Source organism: Pelecanus crispus, chromosome Z, assembly GCF_030463565.1.
Source record: "Pelecanus crispus isolate bPelCri1 chromosome Z, bPelCri1.pri, whole genome shotgun sequence".
NCBI lineage: Eukaryota > Metazoa > Chordata > Aves > Pelecaniformes > Pelecanidae > Pelecanus > Pelecanus crispus.
Window position 1 is genome coordinate 20650185 of NC_134676.1, and position 16743 is coordinate 20666927.

General features: G+C 40.3%; 1 protein-coding gene across 1 annotated transcript in view; it reads right to left on the minus strand.

The window, feature by feature from the left end:
* PLPP1 (phospholipid phosphatase 1) overlaps positions 1–16743 on the minus strand; it is a 71473-nt gene that overhangs the window by 38041 nt on the left and 16689 nt on the right. The gene's annotated exons all lie outside the window — the stretch shown is intronic.

Sequence of the window (16743 nt, forward strand, 5' to 3'; positions counted from 1 at the left end):
AGTACTGCTGCTCTTAGGTAGTACTGAGTACCAACAGTAGTAACAGGGTGAAAAAAAAATAGTTCTATCTTAAAAGGCAGGATCTTTTAACATAAACCACTTGCCAGTTAATAGAACAGAAAAAACACAAAAAAGTTTTATCTGCTCCAGAAATATTTTTGGAAGCAGTTTTTCCATGAAAGAAAACTAGGTCAGTCACAGTTTTGATTCCCAGCCCCACATTTCTACAGTTACAAAAAAAAAATCCACCCAAGAGCAAACATAAGCCAACAAGTTGACCTTTATGTTGGGACCTAGATAAAAATCCATGCAGTCCTTATGCAAGGAGGAGTTAGATTGCCATAATATCCCTCCTGATTTTAACCCATTAGCCCACAGAAACAGCTGGCCAATACTGAGGTTTACATTTAGCTACTGCTTTTCCAGCTTTGATTCCTAAAATATACTTGGATAAATATTTATACACCTAAAAATCTTATTTGGCATACAAGAGTGTTAACTCTGATGCTCAAAGTATAGCTCTGATGAGCTTGGATGTCACCTAACACAGAGCCATGAGTGGAGTCTGAAGCTTTTTAGCACACCTGGACAGGGATCTTGAAGCCCCTTGTGAAGGGCCATTGTGGAACTAAAGTGCAGTCCTATGAGACTTAGGGCACAAAATGGTTAACTGAAGAGGTCCAGCTCTCCCCTCTACCCATGCCCAAGGGCATGCCCCCAACCACTTTTTACCCCAGCACTGATACTGTATTCTTCCAGGAGCCATTTCACTCAACCTAGCTCAAAGAAAGCTGCTGTTTTCTGCCAGGTTAAGGAATTTCACTGGCTTATCTTGGTTCAGACAAGCCACCAGAGGTGGCAAAAGACACGGTAATAGCGGGATCTCACCTTTAGTCCATAGTAAGCTATTAGGTTAGCTCAGCTGACAGCATGTAATTAAATCTTAAGGATATAGAGTCACCGTATGCTTGAGCCAGTTCAACTGAGCTAGGAGCTGTGGTCAAAGAGGGAGATCCCAGACTGGCAGCTGCAGAGGCAATCTCTCCAGCTCACTGATCTGGTGTGAAGAGGAGGGAAGGAGAACAGTACCCCATTTTCAACCAGGTTAAGTGCAGCATGAAAGTGAGCCCTAGTGTTAACTCAAACACAAATGTGTTTTATCCTGACCTTTGAGGAAATATCTAGGAATAAACTCCCCGGCTATTTACTCTTTTTATTCTAGTTATGCTTTTGATAAGTTCTGACTGGAAGCCATAATATTTTTCTATTAAAGAACTCTATATTTGTTGTTACACTTCCACACACAGAAGTATTTCCAATGACTGTGCAGCAGATAAAAATGCTGACTTAATAGGTCATGCAAACTCGTATTCTGAAAGTAGCAGCTCCCAAAATAGAAAAGCTTTAGACAGGCATTTAAAATACATTAGGGTTATTCTTAACTGATATGTTAAGGGAGGAAGTTTTTATCTCTCAGACTATAGAATTAAGCCACTATAGTTCTAAGATATTCTTTTTCTATAATTCTAGTTGTTTGACCTCAATTAAAAAAAAACATTTTAGTTATTCTTGCCAGAATACCATTTCTACTGCTTTAGCATCTGGTCTAAGGACATTATTTTAAAGTTGAGAAATCCTACAGAATACAGCTTTAGAAGTCTGTATCAACAGATAGCCCCTCCTCCCTCTTCCCCACCCCCATTGAAATGAAATGCAATGAAGAAAAGTTTAACTTACAACAATTATACTGAAAGGAATAATTATTCCTGCTAACAACTTATAAGAAATGGTGTCCTCTTTGTATGGATACCGGATGGATTCATCACTACAGAAAACTCCTCTCTGGAAGGGGATACGTCTTGAACTGAGAATTGCAAAAGGCAAGCCAGCTAGCAAAAAGGAATAAAAAATACATTACAAAAGCAACACAAACTCTGGTGATGATTATACCCCCGCATTTCCAAAGAGAAGTGCATAAAGAGGAACAGGCATGCAGCAAGTCAGGTTACGCACTTTCTTTGGCCAATGACTACTGCCTTGTCTTTGCAGCTCACAGGAAGGACTGTTGAATGAAGGAAAGCAGGACAGGATTCCTCTCACCTTTGCATTTGTGGCATGTCAAGTATGGAAGCATGCCAAAACCATGATTGAGTGAACAATTCAGTGACAACCACTGAGTTGCTCAATCTGCTGCTACTGCCACAATTATTGACTATTCCTTTATATTCCAGTGAGCAAGTTCCCCCTTTATACATTCTCTGGACAACTTTACAAGTCAGAAGAACATAAATTGCATTTCATGAAAGCAGAAAAGGGGTGCTCCTCAGGGACTGCAAATGCAGAGGGAGTTTTCAGGTAGAGATATGGAAAAAAGGAAAAATTACACATGCGTGCAATCCCCTCACTTCCACACATGCTGGATAGTTCCCTGGAACAATGTGGTCACTGCACAAGCCCTACAACCACAGGGCATGGAGATTTTATCCCCCGCTCCTCCACAGAAGAGGAAGCCTTTGGCTCATCCTAAACTCAGAAGATTAAGGCGCACAGTGTTTTGTACTATTGCACCAAGAGACCTGCAACACTAACCAAACCCAGTCATTTCAACCGTAAAGTTTAAAAAAGCTCAAAATAGGATACAAATTACTACAAACTAACAGAATCACATTTTTAAACCCCGATCCCTCCATCCTTGACACACATAGAGCACCTGTACAATCTGTTTGTGTACAGGGATGAATACCCTTAGAAAGAAATGGCTGCATGGAAAAAAGAAGTGGGGACTACCAAGAATGTTCAACATAACAATAAATAATTGTCTTTAACTTAGGGATGTACAGCCTAGTGGCAAAGTGCTTAAAAGTCCTTGATTTTGTGCTCAAAATTTAGCAGTATTGTACATAAAATGCATACCAATTTAGAGTTAAGACAACAAAAATCATCTGGGTGGAGACATTCCTGATCTACCAGTAAGGTATCAGAAGGCTGAAAAACAGCTTCCTTCCTTCCCACCAGAGAAAGGTGTTGCTGTAGTCTCAGTTCTCTCCTCAGGACCTCTGTGTCAAGGCATAGCCCACCTCTTCCTTTCCATATGTACAGCTACCCCCAAATAAGCTTACAAAAGTAAACACACAAAGAACAGGCAAAAAAAAAAAGGATAAAAGAAGGACACCAACCAAGCAGTAAGAAAACTGTTAGGGAAGAAAAGAGAAACACTAAGTTACACAGTCAGGATTTACAAGAGGGAAAAAAAGGAAAGAAAAAGACTTGGGATGCTTTTCTACCTTTTCCTCTCTTTAACCTCCATCCATGAAGTCCTTTCAACTAATCCTGACTCCTGGGCCCATCATGAATACTGTGGTTTCACCAATGATTTGCTATCAATTTTGTTCTTTACAGTGTAAAGTGACTGCTTAAAAGAATGCTTCAGTTTGAAAACAGACACAGAGGAAAAAATAACAAACTAATGGCTCATAAGGTGAAAATTTCCTTGAAGTGACCTCTGACAAATGACACACAGCTTTGTTCCATGACTAAGCAGTTACAGGCTTATCATAGTGCCCCTGTATTCCAGCTAAGCCCATTGCAAAGAATCAAGTATCTTCTGTACTGCTACAGTCATAAAATCAATACCATGCAAAACCTCTCCTCTGAAAGTTGCAGAAAAACATGGTGATTGTGAAGAGTGGTTGTTTCCAGTCCTACGCCAGCAGGACTACAACTGACCTAGCTCTGGAAGCTGTCCAAGAACACCAACAAAGCAGAAGGACAGCAGGATGGGCTAAGAGCCAAGCCAGAGCCTTGCCAAAACACTGAACCATTCAGACACCAGCCAGCACAGAGCCCTGGAGCTGGACTCTGCAGTACAGCACAAAAACATAGCCTTTCCTAGCAGGAAAAAAAAACCCTCCCCCTTTCTAATAGTAAGGATATCAGGGTTTTGAAAAATGCTGCAGCCCAGAACTCATTTCTGCCATCCCCTTGTGTTGGTATTGTGACAGCATGTCACAATATGTCATCAGTTGTTTAGTATTTAGCTAACTTGTGCAAGGGAGGAGGCAGAATGAATGTGCAGTCATGGTGAGGGAAGTTGAGTTGTCAAAATAATGCTGTGGTGTGTTTCCAGCACCATTTATTCTATAAAATATGTATGGAATGAAAACTTTGTCCTTTGCCCTGCACACATACTAACACCAAGATTCAAGACTGTGTATTTGAGAAAAGTATGGGGTTTAGATCTCCAGAACTGGAGAATGAGGCATACACAAGTAAGAGTTTCTTGATTATTTAGAGGTTTGCCTCTGTAGAGCAGGTAGTTTTAATCATCATGGTAAAGCAGTTGCTTTAAAAAATTAAGTTCAGCCTAGAAAAACCTTATCACAGCTTCAGCACACTGCCACAAATACTTGCGATCATAGTTAGGTGATGTCACTGACACCACATCACCAGCTCTGCATCATCCTTTTTAAAGACCTGCTCTATGAATAATGGTGTCATGGTGGCTTACTCCTTATTTCCTCCTACCCATACCTAAATGTTTCAGCTTCTCAATTTCTCTGGGAAATTTAAAATTTTCAGAGTGCTGGGGTTATTCAGGTGTTTTGGGGGGGGCTTTTTTTTTTTAATGTAATTACCTGCTGCTAAATCAGAAATGGAAAGCAATGGTATGTGGATCGTGGGAATGAAGTCCCTCATGCAGTGATGACATGTGCTTTTCCATGCAGAGAGAAGCTGCTCAAGATGTGTGCTCACTGTTTAGCAATATTGAGATTATGATGTAATTAGTCTGTAATTGCTTGCAGCACCTTCCTTTATTAAAAGCATGCAAACAAAATACCTAACAACTCAGTTTCTGTTTTGCTTTTTAAGCAAACAAGAACCAGCTAAAGTTATTGAAATGCCTTCTCTTTAATAATTTCTTTCCACCTCTTTTATTCTATCTGAAACCAGTCCCACTTCACTAATTAAGAAAGAAAACTTTATAAATAGTTTCCTGAAGTCATAACCAGCAAAATTTATGTAAAACAGTATGAGTCTTAAAATTCCAGGCATCTACCTGGTTTGAAGTAACAATTAATTGGAAGAGCTGTACACTGAAATACAATACTGCTAAACAGGCTTATATAGTAAACTTCATTAAGTCTTCTTCAGTTTCCCCCAACTGTATAACAGATTTTAAAAAGTAATTCTACCAGTCATTTGTCTTATTGCTGTTCTCAGCAATTTCAGCACTGAAAGGAGGCATGTTCCATGAAAGCTTGAGATGAAAGTTTTAATTTCTAAAACCAGATTATGGTAAGACTGATCAGATTGATTTAACATTCTTAAACTGAAAACTAAAGTCACAGAACTACATCTGTAATTTACCTTTTGCTCAATCCAAAGCAGTTGTTAGCCTGAAAAACCATGCCAGTACTGGCTTTTTAGGTCTTTTTGGTTAAAAGTACTCTCCAATGCCAATACCTACTCCCTCAGAACATGCTCCATAGAGCAGGTTTAATTCACTTCTTTTAAACACACATGGAGTGGCTTCACTATTAGCTGGTGGGAGCCGGGAGAAAATTAGAAGTCAAACCAGAGCGGCAGCAACTCCTACTGTTTCTGGCAAGTGAAGCCATTAAGAAAAACCTCTCACAATACTTAGGGGCTTTGTTCTGTTTTAAATGAAGCAGCAAAGTCTGTTTTTGTGGGATTTTGATTTTTTTTAAAAAAAAACCCCAAACAAACTTAATTTCTAAAAAATCAAAGTTATTTCAAATATATGGCTTAAGTACTTTCTGCAGTGCAAGTTTCTCCCTTGAAGACAATGCAGAGACGGGAAAAATAGTTTGGCTTTTTCATTAGTACAAGCAGAACAAACAAGCAGAAGAACTGGTATAAGTGATGAAAGAGGCAAAGCCTCTTACTATAGCAAGTACAACAGTAGGGTTTCCCTGTAGTTGTGATAGACATGTCACTTTTTCACCCTGAGAGATATCATATTTCAGAAGACAGGAGTAAGTTTTTGCATCACTTGCAATTTCCTAGGGATAAAACCTCCTGGCACAGGAGGACTGAATATGACTGAAAATACCAAATTATATTTGTCTTCATAATGGTACAACTATTGTTAGTGTCAATTTCTTTGGCTTCCCAGATACACCTGAAGAACAGATTTTAATAGTAGTATAGTAGGTGGTTTACTTCCTTGCCTGAAGATTTATCCACATAAAAGTCTTCCTTGAGAAACTACTTTAAAGCAGCAAAGATTCAACAGCAGATTACTGGGAAAAGAAGTCCTGCTCATCTGCCATAGTCACATGTTGCCACAGTAAAAGAAAGGCCCTGCTTTTTCTACAAATACCCATTTCCCCCCCTAAAAAAAGGTACAATTTCTAAGGGCAGGGTTTGGCACATTAAAAAGGAAAATTAGTAAAAATTAATTGGGCTCAGTTTTACATGAAAGTTGAAGAAATGGGGGTTTAAGTACTGCTTTTAAGTAAGGAGTGGAGATGGCAGAGGGTCATTAAAGGCTCTCTACTGAATACTTCCCATATGACAATACCAAAAAGCATCCCTGATGTATACTTCATTTTCCAAGTCAATGGTAACACAGTGAAAAAATTGCCTAAAGGGAAGATTACAAAAGGTATGTTAAGAGGAATTATAAGGTTGGGAAGAGTTTACCAATAGGGTAATCTCAATGATAAAGCCACCAAGCTGGTGTTATGCAGTGCATATGCCAGGATCATTAATGATTAAAGATGTACTGCTGACAGAGCTGACAATTCTTTGATACAGTGGAAGGTCAAGGTCAGCCAGTTCAGCCTGCAAAACAACTCTTACAGACTGAAGCAAGAGAACAGATGGAGATTTGTGCAGTAACGACTTCAGAGTCATGCACTTGGAAGGTTAAACAACTCTGGTGAGCCGGGAGCTTGTTAGTTCAAAATATGAGGGGAAAATAATGTCTGCTTCCTGTGGTTGGTGTACATCAATATAATAGTGTGACCATTAGACAAGTCCTCCCAAAGGCATTAACTCTTTTAGCCACCCAACAAGAATTTCTTCTGAAACAGCATTCAATCAGAATTTGCAAACATGTTTGGTTGTAATAATCTGTCTTAAACGCAGACAGAGAAAGACTGATAATGTACATTCCTCATTATCTCAAAAACTAGAAAAGTTGGGGTTTGCACAGTTCAGCAGAACCTTAAGAGCTGTAAATCAGCTAATTGCATAGGCAGTAGATATCAGAAAAAAGAGCAATACTGATCCAACAACAACCAAGAATTAAAGGAGCTACAAATACAGTTGGCAATATAGATATTCATAGCAAGGGAGATATATAGGCCTCTGAAACAGCCTTTCAGTTGGAACAGAAAGAGGTAGAAACACAAGTAGCTTGACTGATAAGACTAAATATTTGACACAATTATAGTACCCTTGTCCAATAGTCTGACTCGGAATATAATGGATTAGATTTCCTGAGAAGCTGAAGTGATTTCTAACTGATTATGTTGGGGTTTTTCCCATAAATATTCTGCATAACACAGGTCTATTTCTTTCCAAGTTTCTAGTCTTGATGAAGTTTCTTCACTGTTACTGGGCATGAAGTTGACCTCTCCACAGAACTCAAACCTGATCATTACCATGCTGGTGAAGAGAGAGAACATCGCATTACATGGTGCCCTCAAGTCGTCCTTTCCACTCTCCTCAGGAAGGACATCACTTGACATTTATCCATGCTGTATTTCACCAGCCGTGTTATCGCCATCTTTTGTATTTACTCCTCCAAGTACCCTACTCTGCTGCCTCCCTGCACACACTCCCCCCTCCAGGGCATTTATGACTATACTGAACAGGGCAGACTCCTGGAGAGCTCTACTTAGTACCTTCCTCCCTTGTGAAGGCCAGAGGGCACTTACTCCTACTGCCCACTTCTCACATTTCAATGAATTATTTACATACTTAAGGATTCTTCATCTAATCCCATGATTATTTAGTTTAAGATTTTGGTGAAGTAAGCATTTAAATGTACTGATTTAAATAATGAGGGGTTTTTGTTTTTTTTTTTTTTTTTAAATGCTGCCTTTAGCCTGAGTACCTCATCCTCCTGGTGTATTAAAGGGATTAGGAAGAGAATGGATGTGATTGACATCAGGAAACAGTGGATATGTTTCCTACAAAACAGCTTTAAACATCTGTGCTTAAGTAGCAGGTAACAAGTCTTTCTCCAGACTTCAGAAATGAAACAAATATAAAAGATTTTATTGTCTTTTCTCCCAGCACTTCAACAAAAGCCACCACCACTTTCATGCTATTATCTAATGCCAACTTCATTAGTGGAGCTTTAAACCAGAAGTGACACCTAGACTTCTTATTAAAAAAAAGCCTCAGTAGTACTTTGAGGTTTAAGTCTCCTTATACCAGAAATGAAGACAGAAAGCACAAGTTAACATTTCCCCTGAATATGCTGTAGAGATTTCATTACTAATTGCATCTGCAAAAGCATCCATAGTATTCATTTCTACAACACTAGAATCATAGAATCATAGAATTGTTTAGGTTGGAAAAGACCTTTAAGATCATCCAGCCCAACCATTAACCTACACTGCCAAGTCCACACTAAACCAATCAAGGGCAGACTAGACTAAACCATGTCCCAAAGTGCCACATCTACTCGTTTTTTGAGTGTTTCCAGGGATAGTGACTCCACCACCTCTCTGGGGAGCCTGTTCCAATGCTTGACTACCCTTTCCATTAATAAATTTTTCCTAATATCCAATCTAAACCTCCCCTGGCACAGCTTGAGCCCATTTCCTCTCATCCTATCACTAACTACTTGGAAGAAAAGACCAACACCCACCTCACTACAACCTCCTTTCAGGTAGTTGTAGAGAGCAATAAGGTCTCCCCTCAGCCTCCTCTTCTCCAGACTAAACAACCCCAGTTCCCTCAGCCACTCCTCATAAGGCCTGTGCTCCAGACCCTTCACCAGCTTTGTTGCCCTTCTCTGGACACGCTCCAGCACCTCAATGTCTTCCTTCTAGTGAGGGGCCCAAAACTGGACACAGTATTCCAGGTGCAGCCTCACCAGCACCGAGTACAGGGGGACAATCACCTCCCTGCTCCTGCTGGCCATACTATTCCTGATACAGGCCAGGATGCTGTTGGCCTTCTTGGCCACCTGGGCACACTGCTGGCTCATCATCAGCCAGCTGTCAACCAGCACCCCCAGGTCCTTTTTGGCCAGGCAGCTTTCCAGCCACTCTTCCCCAAGCCTGTAGCGCTGCATGGGGTTGTTGTGACTGAAGTGCAGGACCCGGCACTTGGCCTTGTTAAACCTCATCCAGTTGGCCTTGGCCCATCGATCCAGCCTGTCCAGGTCCCTCTGCAGGGCCATCCTACCCTCCAGCAGATCGACACTCCCACCCAGCTTGGTGTCATCTGCAAACTTACTGAGGGTGCACTCAATCCCCTCATCCAGATCATCGATAAAGATATTAAACAAGGCTGGCCCCAAAACAGAGCCCTGGGGAACACCGCTTGTGACCAGCTGCCAACTGGACTTAACTCCATTTACCACAACTCTCTGGGATCAGCCACCCAACCAGTTTTTTTACCCAGTGAAGAGTACACCCATCCAAGTCATGAGCTGCCAGCTTCCCAAGGAGAATGCTATGGGAGATGGTGTCAAAAGCCTTGCTAAAGTCCAGGTAAATGACATCCACAGCCTTTCCTTCACCCACCAGGCGGGTCACCAGGTCATAAAAGGAGACCAGGTTGGTCAAGCAGGACCTGCCTTTCATGAACACATGCTGGCTGGGCCTGATCCCCTGGTTGACCTGCACTTGCCTGTTGAGTTCACTCAATATGAACCACTCCATAATCTTTCCCGGCACTGAGGTCAGGCTGACAGGCCTGTAGTTTCCCGAGTCCTCCTTCTGGCCCTTCTGGTAGATGGGAATCACATTGGCAAGTCTCCGGCCATCAGGGACCTACTCTGTTAACCAGGACTGCTGATAGACAATGGAAAGTGGCTTGGTGAGCTCCTCTGCCAGCTCCCTCAGTACTCTCGGGTGGATCCCATCTGGCCCCATAGACTTGTGAGCATCCAGGCGGCATAGCAGGTCATTAACTGCTTCCTCCTGGACTATGAGGGCTCCATTCTGGTCCCTGTCTTCCAGCTCAGGGGGCTGAGTACCCTAGGGATGACCGGTCTGGCTGTTAAACACAGAGGCAAAGAAGGCATTACGTACCTCAGCGACAATGTTCCCCTCCACATCCAGCAAAGGATGTGAGATCCTCCTTGGCTCTCCTTTTATTGCTAATGTACTTGCAAAAACATTTTTTATTATCTTTTACAGCATTGGCCAGATTGAGTTCTAGCTGGGCTTTTGCCTTTCTAATTTCCTCCCTGCAGGACCTAACAAGATCCCTGTACTCCTCCTGAGTTGCCCACCCCTTCTTCCAAAGGTGGTAGACTCTTTTTTTCCCTGAGTCCCCGCAAAAGTTCTGCCTGGGAAAACATGTGTTTTGTGAAAGCTTGGTTAAAACATTTGAGTTGATTATTACTCTGTATAACTGCTCACATTCTGTGGGGATTGGTTATGGTATCATACAGCTCTTTGCAGATGAAGTTAAGACTTTGACTTCTCCTCAGTACCAATACTTTCCATTTCTTAAAAAGAGCTTTAGAATTCAGGAGGGCACTTAGAAAGAAATGTGCTTATACCATCAGTCCACAGTTCATCAAGGTCAACTGCTGCACTTTGTCATTCAGCCTTCTCCACCCATCTCTCCACATGAGCATTTTACTGCTCAAGGCAGAACAGAAAGAGGTACAATGGGGTGAGCTGGAGGAAGGGAAACGGAAGGTACAGCACAAAAAGGAACTTCCCCCTCTTTCATTCACTTTCCCTGCATCTCTGGTTTCTGGTGCAGTCCCTTCCCTTTTTCACCACCCCCTTGAGTCTCTGGTCTAAGTCCTGGATGTCAATAGCAAGTTATTAATAACTAGGTATGAATGAGACTTGAAACAAGGAAAAAATCTGCACCACAGAATGGATTTTTTGCTTAAATGACAAGACTTGAAATATTTAAGTTGCAACTCCCTCTCCCTACATTTCTCCCTATTCCGTTTTACCCTTTTGTATACTCTACTAAAGAATACCTTCAAAAACAACTCCAAAACACTGTGACTGCTTGGCTTTCTCATAGTTACAACCGAGCTTCACTCAGCATTTTAAAAGCCCTTGTCTGGGGTTCCTTCCACTGTCAGGCTGCCAACTATTTTACTCAGTTTCATACACTGCATGCGTTCTTCACCACTGTATTAACAAATATACCCAAATGATTGAAAAATGTACAGTATCAAGTCCACAGACTTAACAAGCAAGTCACTGAAATGTATTTATTTAAAATGAACTGTATCTGGTAAGAGTAATCCATACCAGTACCAAACAGGAAGTGGTGCTCCTCAGATCTTTCCTCACCTCATTTCAAACTGAGCCCACCAGAACGCCCTCACCATGGACAGGGCAGAAGTGAGGCCCAAAGCTGGATGCAGTGACTGCCATTTCTCAGGCTCTGTCCCCCACAATGCTGATCTCACACAGGAGTTACTCATCAATTGAACCAAATTGCATCACCCTGCACATTAATCCTTCACATAGTATAAACACAGGTTGTTATTATTATGTTGGCTTTAAACAGAGTTTGAACAAACACAAATTAACAGTTTATTCCTCAGAATAAGCTTGGGTTCAGAGATGACACTCATCTGTAGTACTACACAATAAACAGTTACTATCAAGTAGGACTCATGCCAGATTATGAAAGCAAGCAGCACTGCCCAACAACATTTCTAGTGCCATGAATACACCAAAAAAACATGAAGATGAAACATTACCCTGCTTTTCAAAAAGCTTAGCAAATAAGAGGCAAAGTCTTGTTCAGAGCATAATAAAATTATTAATAAGTAACCTGGAAATTAAGTTAAAGGATGCAGAAGTCCACTCTAGCGTCAAACAGCAAGTTTAATTTCAGTTAGTCACAAAACTATCAACAGTGGGCCATAAAGCTTTGATACAGCAGCAAAAAATGAACTGCACATCTACCAATCTAACAGTCTTCAACAGGTTTCATTCCAGTCCCCTGTTTTATCAGTCTCTACCACAGCAGTAGCTACATTTGTGCCTCAAGAAACGTATGAATTGGCCCAGTGAGTGCTTACGTTGTTAATCAAATAGGTGCTTTCAGTAAGTTTCCCTGCAAATGTATCCCTTTCACAAACAGAGCATAAAAAGACGACTAGTGTCTTTTGCCAGAAAAAAAATCAGTTGATTGCCTCCAAAGTATGGCTGTGCTAATCTGGAGGAAAGAAAAGTTACAGTCAGAACATTGATACACATGGTAGAAGGAGACACTTTTGAAAACATTAAGCTTAATGCCTAATAGGTTAAAGCTGACACAGGAGCAAAGCTATGTAGGTCCCTTTTGGGAAGGCATCACAATACTGAAGACATTAGCCTTTGCCAAACCAAGCTAAGAATGTTTTGGGTTTGTTTTTTGAAGTAGAAGACAGCACGACCTGACCACCTAAATATCTTTTGGATCTGTTCAAGGTAGAGAAATTAAGTCCTGCAAGCCCATGGCATTCCTTTCTCTCAAAGTCCCAAATAGCAGAGCCCATCCTGGAGAAGTGACTTACTCAAAACCTTGTTTACTACTGAACACTTGCCCTGTCAGTTACATCGGCATTTGCATTACCTGTTCTAGTAGCAACAGTTGTGGCAAACTACTTTGTTTGCCAGAAACTCAGTGCGGCACTTTGGCCGAGTTAAAAGAACTGAACTCTTGCCCTCTCATGAATCAGTCCATTATATAGAAACTCACCAGTGGGTTGTGTCCCCTCAGCTCCTGAACAGAGCAGCCAGGCAAAGCTTTGGCAAGGAGCTACAGAAACCCTGCTCAGAACTTAACATGGGGAACAGATGAAACTCAGCAACTCTTGAGTTGCTCTGTTCGTCTGCTCCTTTGGTGAGAAGGATGCTTCAAGAGGCCTCCTTTGCTCTGTGCTTCTCCTTCCCCCAATCACACCTACCCTTAGATCTAACAGAAGCTGTCTGAGTGTCACTGAAGACAGCGGTTGTAAGAAGCAAGATGACTGGACAAAGAGAAGATTGATTTGGAGGTGAAGTCACCAGAAAAGACCAGCTGAATAGAGCACATGCAAATAGGCATGGTTGGACCTCACTGCAAGAGAAAGACACCGACATTAATTTGCCATTTATACTTGGAAGGGCTGATCTCAGACAGCTAAAGACCAAAAATGCCAGACCAAGTACATCTTCTCAGACATTAATTTAAAAATATTTCTAGAGTTACAATCTATAGATACTACCCCCTAACTAGTCATGGCTTTTAGACTATTCAGAATTACTTTCTGAACACCTCTAAAAAGACCTGGGAAGATGAAGTTATTGGAAGGATCTTCTGGGATTCTTGAAATATCAGTCATCATGGATGTGTGCTGCTCCAGACACTAGCCTGGACATCTGAACAGATTCATTTTTCCAGAGCAGTACCAAGGCTTGTTTGATCCCAAGTCTCCAAAAATTCTAATGCAAAAATTGTGCTTTCCATCCAGACACAGAGAACAATTTGGAAAACTGAGAAGTATCGTACTATGAAGTGGCACTTGGAAAAGAATAATGAGTTTCTTTCCCAAAGTCTCTTTCCTGATAAAAGATGGCAATGGGAACAGAAAGAGTTCAGAGCTATAAATGGAACTGTGAATTCTAAGAGGTTTTGTTTGTTTGTTTTTTTAAAGAAGATCCCTGAGAGTTTCTAACACATCTTGTAAATCTTCATAAAATGTTCTGAAGACAAATCAATGTTCAGGCAGCCCTGTTTCTTTTACACACAAAGAGACTTCTTAACAATGAAATATCTATGCCTTACTCATTACTGCAGGTTTTGGGGTTTGTTTGTTTCCCTTTGAAATTGTTTTATATTCCACTATGGGCCTACCCCAATAACTGAACCAGACAAGATCTTTTATTGTTATACAGCAAGACGTTCAGGCCATTTCTTACTGCACTCTGAAGACAAGCAAGCTGTTAGCGCAGCAACGGGCATATGCATAACAGTATTTCAAGCATTTCTGCTTGGATTCCATGAGGCTCTGCTTTAGGGACTAAGGACTGAATAACTGGATCAGCAATACCTGTACGTTGTTGAATGGTAAGGGGAAGGGCTATAACCACTCTATTACTCAGTTAAACATGGTTTTTTTTCCACATTGCAGATATAGTTCTTTTTACTTCCCTTAGCTTCCTAACACAAGTTCTTCTTTCTATTTTGTGATGTGACAAAGCTGAGGTATAAGTCCTACTTAGGAACAAGTATCCTATTTGATGTAGTCTTTGATCAGGGAAGAAAAGTTTGAACAAAAGTGCAGTTTATCAACTCTTACTTGCATAGTATTAGACCCAGTTTTTACCGTCAATTTCTTCATTGAGGAGCCTGTTCCTTTCTCAGAAAGTCTCATGTCAGGATAACATTTTTGACTAGATGCGGGATAATCAGCATTACTGCCCAATAAGCTTTCATAAGCCAGCTGTGTCCCTGCTGAGGCTAGACTCTGGAACATACTACTTCAAAAAAATTTAAGCTGCCTTGGAAAAAGTCTCAAGCCGCCACTGAGACAGTCCAAAACAAAAAGCAGTCTGAATGTCAGATCCTCCTACTCCCAGACTGCTCTACTTTCCTCATCTATTTTGAATAAAGGCAAGCTTGAAGCTAGAAAGCATTCAGCTGGAACCTACTTTCAGCTCAGTATGTTGTAATAACACAGGTATCATAGTCCCTAGCTCTACAGCTCACCCTAGCTCTAAGTTTTCAGTAGCCATAAATGATTTTTCACTTCTTGCATGAGGCTAAAGAACTCCCTAAATCTAAAATTGAGACTAAGAAAGCCAGTTTAGGTTAACATGTTAACTACACAGAGCAGTAATATACACATGACAGTGACTATCCTCTCACTAGATTCCAGAAAACCTATGTTGCTTTAAGGTTTGCAAAATATTCAGACTGAAGAAAACTGATCTGGATAGCCTGTATTGTTACAGAACTACAATTGCTTTAGAATTTTTTCTTTTTTGATAAACCTCTCAGCATGGAGGCCAGAAGTGATTGTTCCAATCGTATACTCCAATGCCCTGCACAAAGACAGGCAGTAAGAATTCAATCTTTGAATCTTACAAAAGTATCATAGAAGATGACTGGAATCACTGACAAGTCTAATTCTAAGTTATAATTTTAGATACCTCAGCAGTTAAAGTTACAATAGCTGTCCATACCACTCCTTAGATGTTTACACCTTTAAGTAAGTTAGCTGTAAGTCAGATGTTTCTCTACTGCTTTAGAGACAGAAAAAAAAAATGCACTCAATTGGCCTTCTATTACAGGAACAACATCTTCAATCTAAAAGTGGAAGATAAAAAAAATCAAGCAATTCAACAGATTATCTAACTGCAACTGAACTGCCTCTTTAGGAAGACCAAAATGGCATAGAGCTGCTATTTCTAGTTCACCTGTGCACATATCAATTAAGGTACATATGAACCCCTCTGGAAAAGAAATTTTCCTGAAGTTGTGCTGAAGATCTATGTCAGTACATAAATCTTCAAATGACAATTTGAAGATTTATCTATATCTATCAATATATCTATCAAAATGAATATATCCAAGTAGAAATGACAAACTTCAGACTATTTTCCTCAAAAGCAGACTATTTTCCTCAAAAGTGAAACCATACTAATGATAGCAACTCTTGTCTACCTTCTATTTACCACATAAGACTAATGCAAGCTTTAATAAATAAGTATTTAAGAGAAAACTAGAATAATGCATGTAGAGGTTCTGCAGATTTCTGTTTACTTGTTTTAAATGACTGCTTCCATCCTTAATCCAGTTTAATATATACTTCTTATGGATTAATTTAGCATATACATTTATCAGAAGACCAAAGTTTATGACCATCTCTAATATGGTTTGGTCAACCTCTGCAGGCAGAAACAAGATATAGTTTCAGGTTCAAGACTATTCTGAACAGTTAAATTTTGGTTCTCTAAACTAGTTCAAGCCTTACTAAAAACTTGGATACAATCAGGTTTAAAATATTATTAGAAAAACCTATCGATGAGTTAAATAGTTTGTTGTAAAAATCATGTGGTCTTGAAAACACTGAGCCTCTTTACAAGCAATAGATTTTTAGCCTCTGTATCCCATTTGGAAGGGTTTAAAGAGTCATCACAATTTTTTAAACTTAAGAAAACCCACTGAGTCCAAATTAGACTTATTTCTGTACAAAGTATATGGAAGCAACAGCCACTAGCTGTAGGTTTGTGCACTCCACTACAGTGCAAGCTTTAACATCACAAGTGTTTAAGTTAGATTAACCCATTCTGAACAGATGTATTTATTCCATAGCATTTTAGAAGCCTGGAATATTTTTCTGCCCAATGATAAAAGCCTAGACTAAGTAATAAAGTTTAAATCATCATCTCATTTTTTTTCTGCTCCTGAATCAAATTAGATTAGCAATACTAGCAGCCAGAGATTAGTTCCAGATTTTCTGTGCAAACAGAAAGTAGCAACGACACCTTTCACATGCATATGACTATACATATATGGGATTTTGCCTATATAGACTGTCTTCAACTCACAGTCACAGTGCTGAACTCTTGGAAGGCA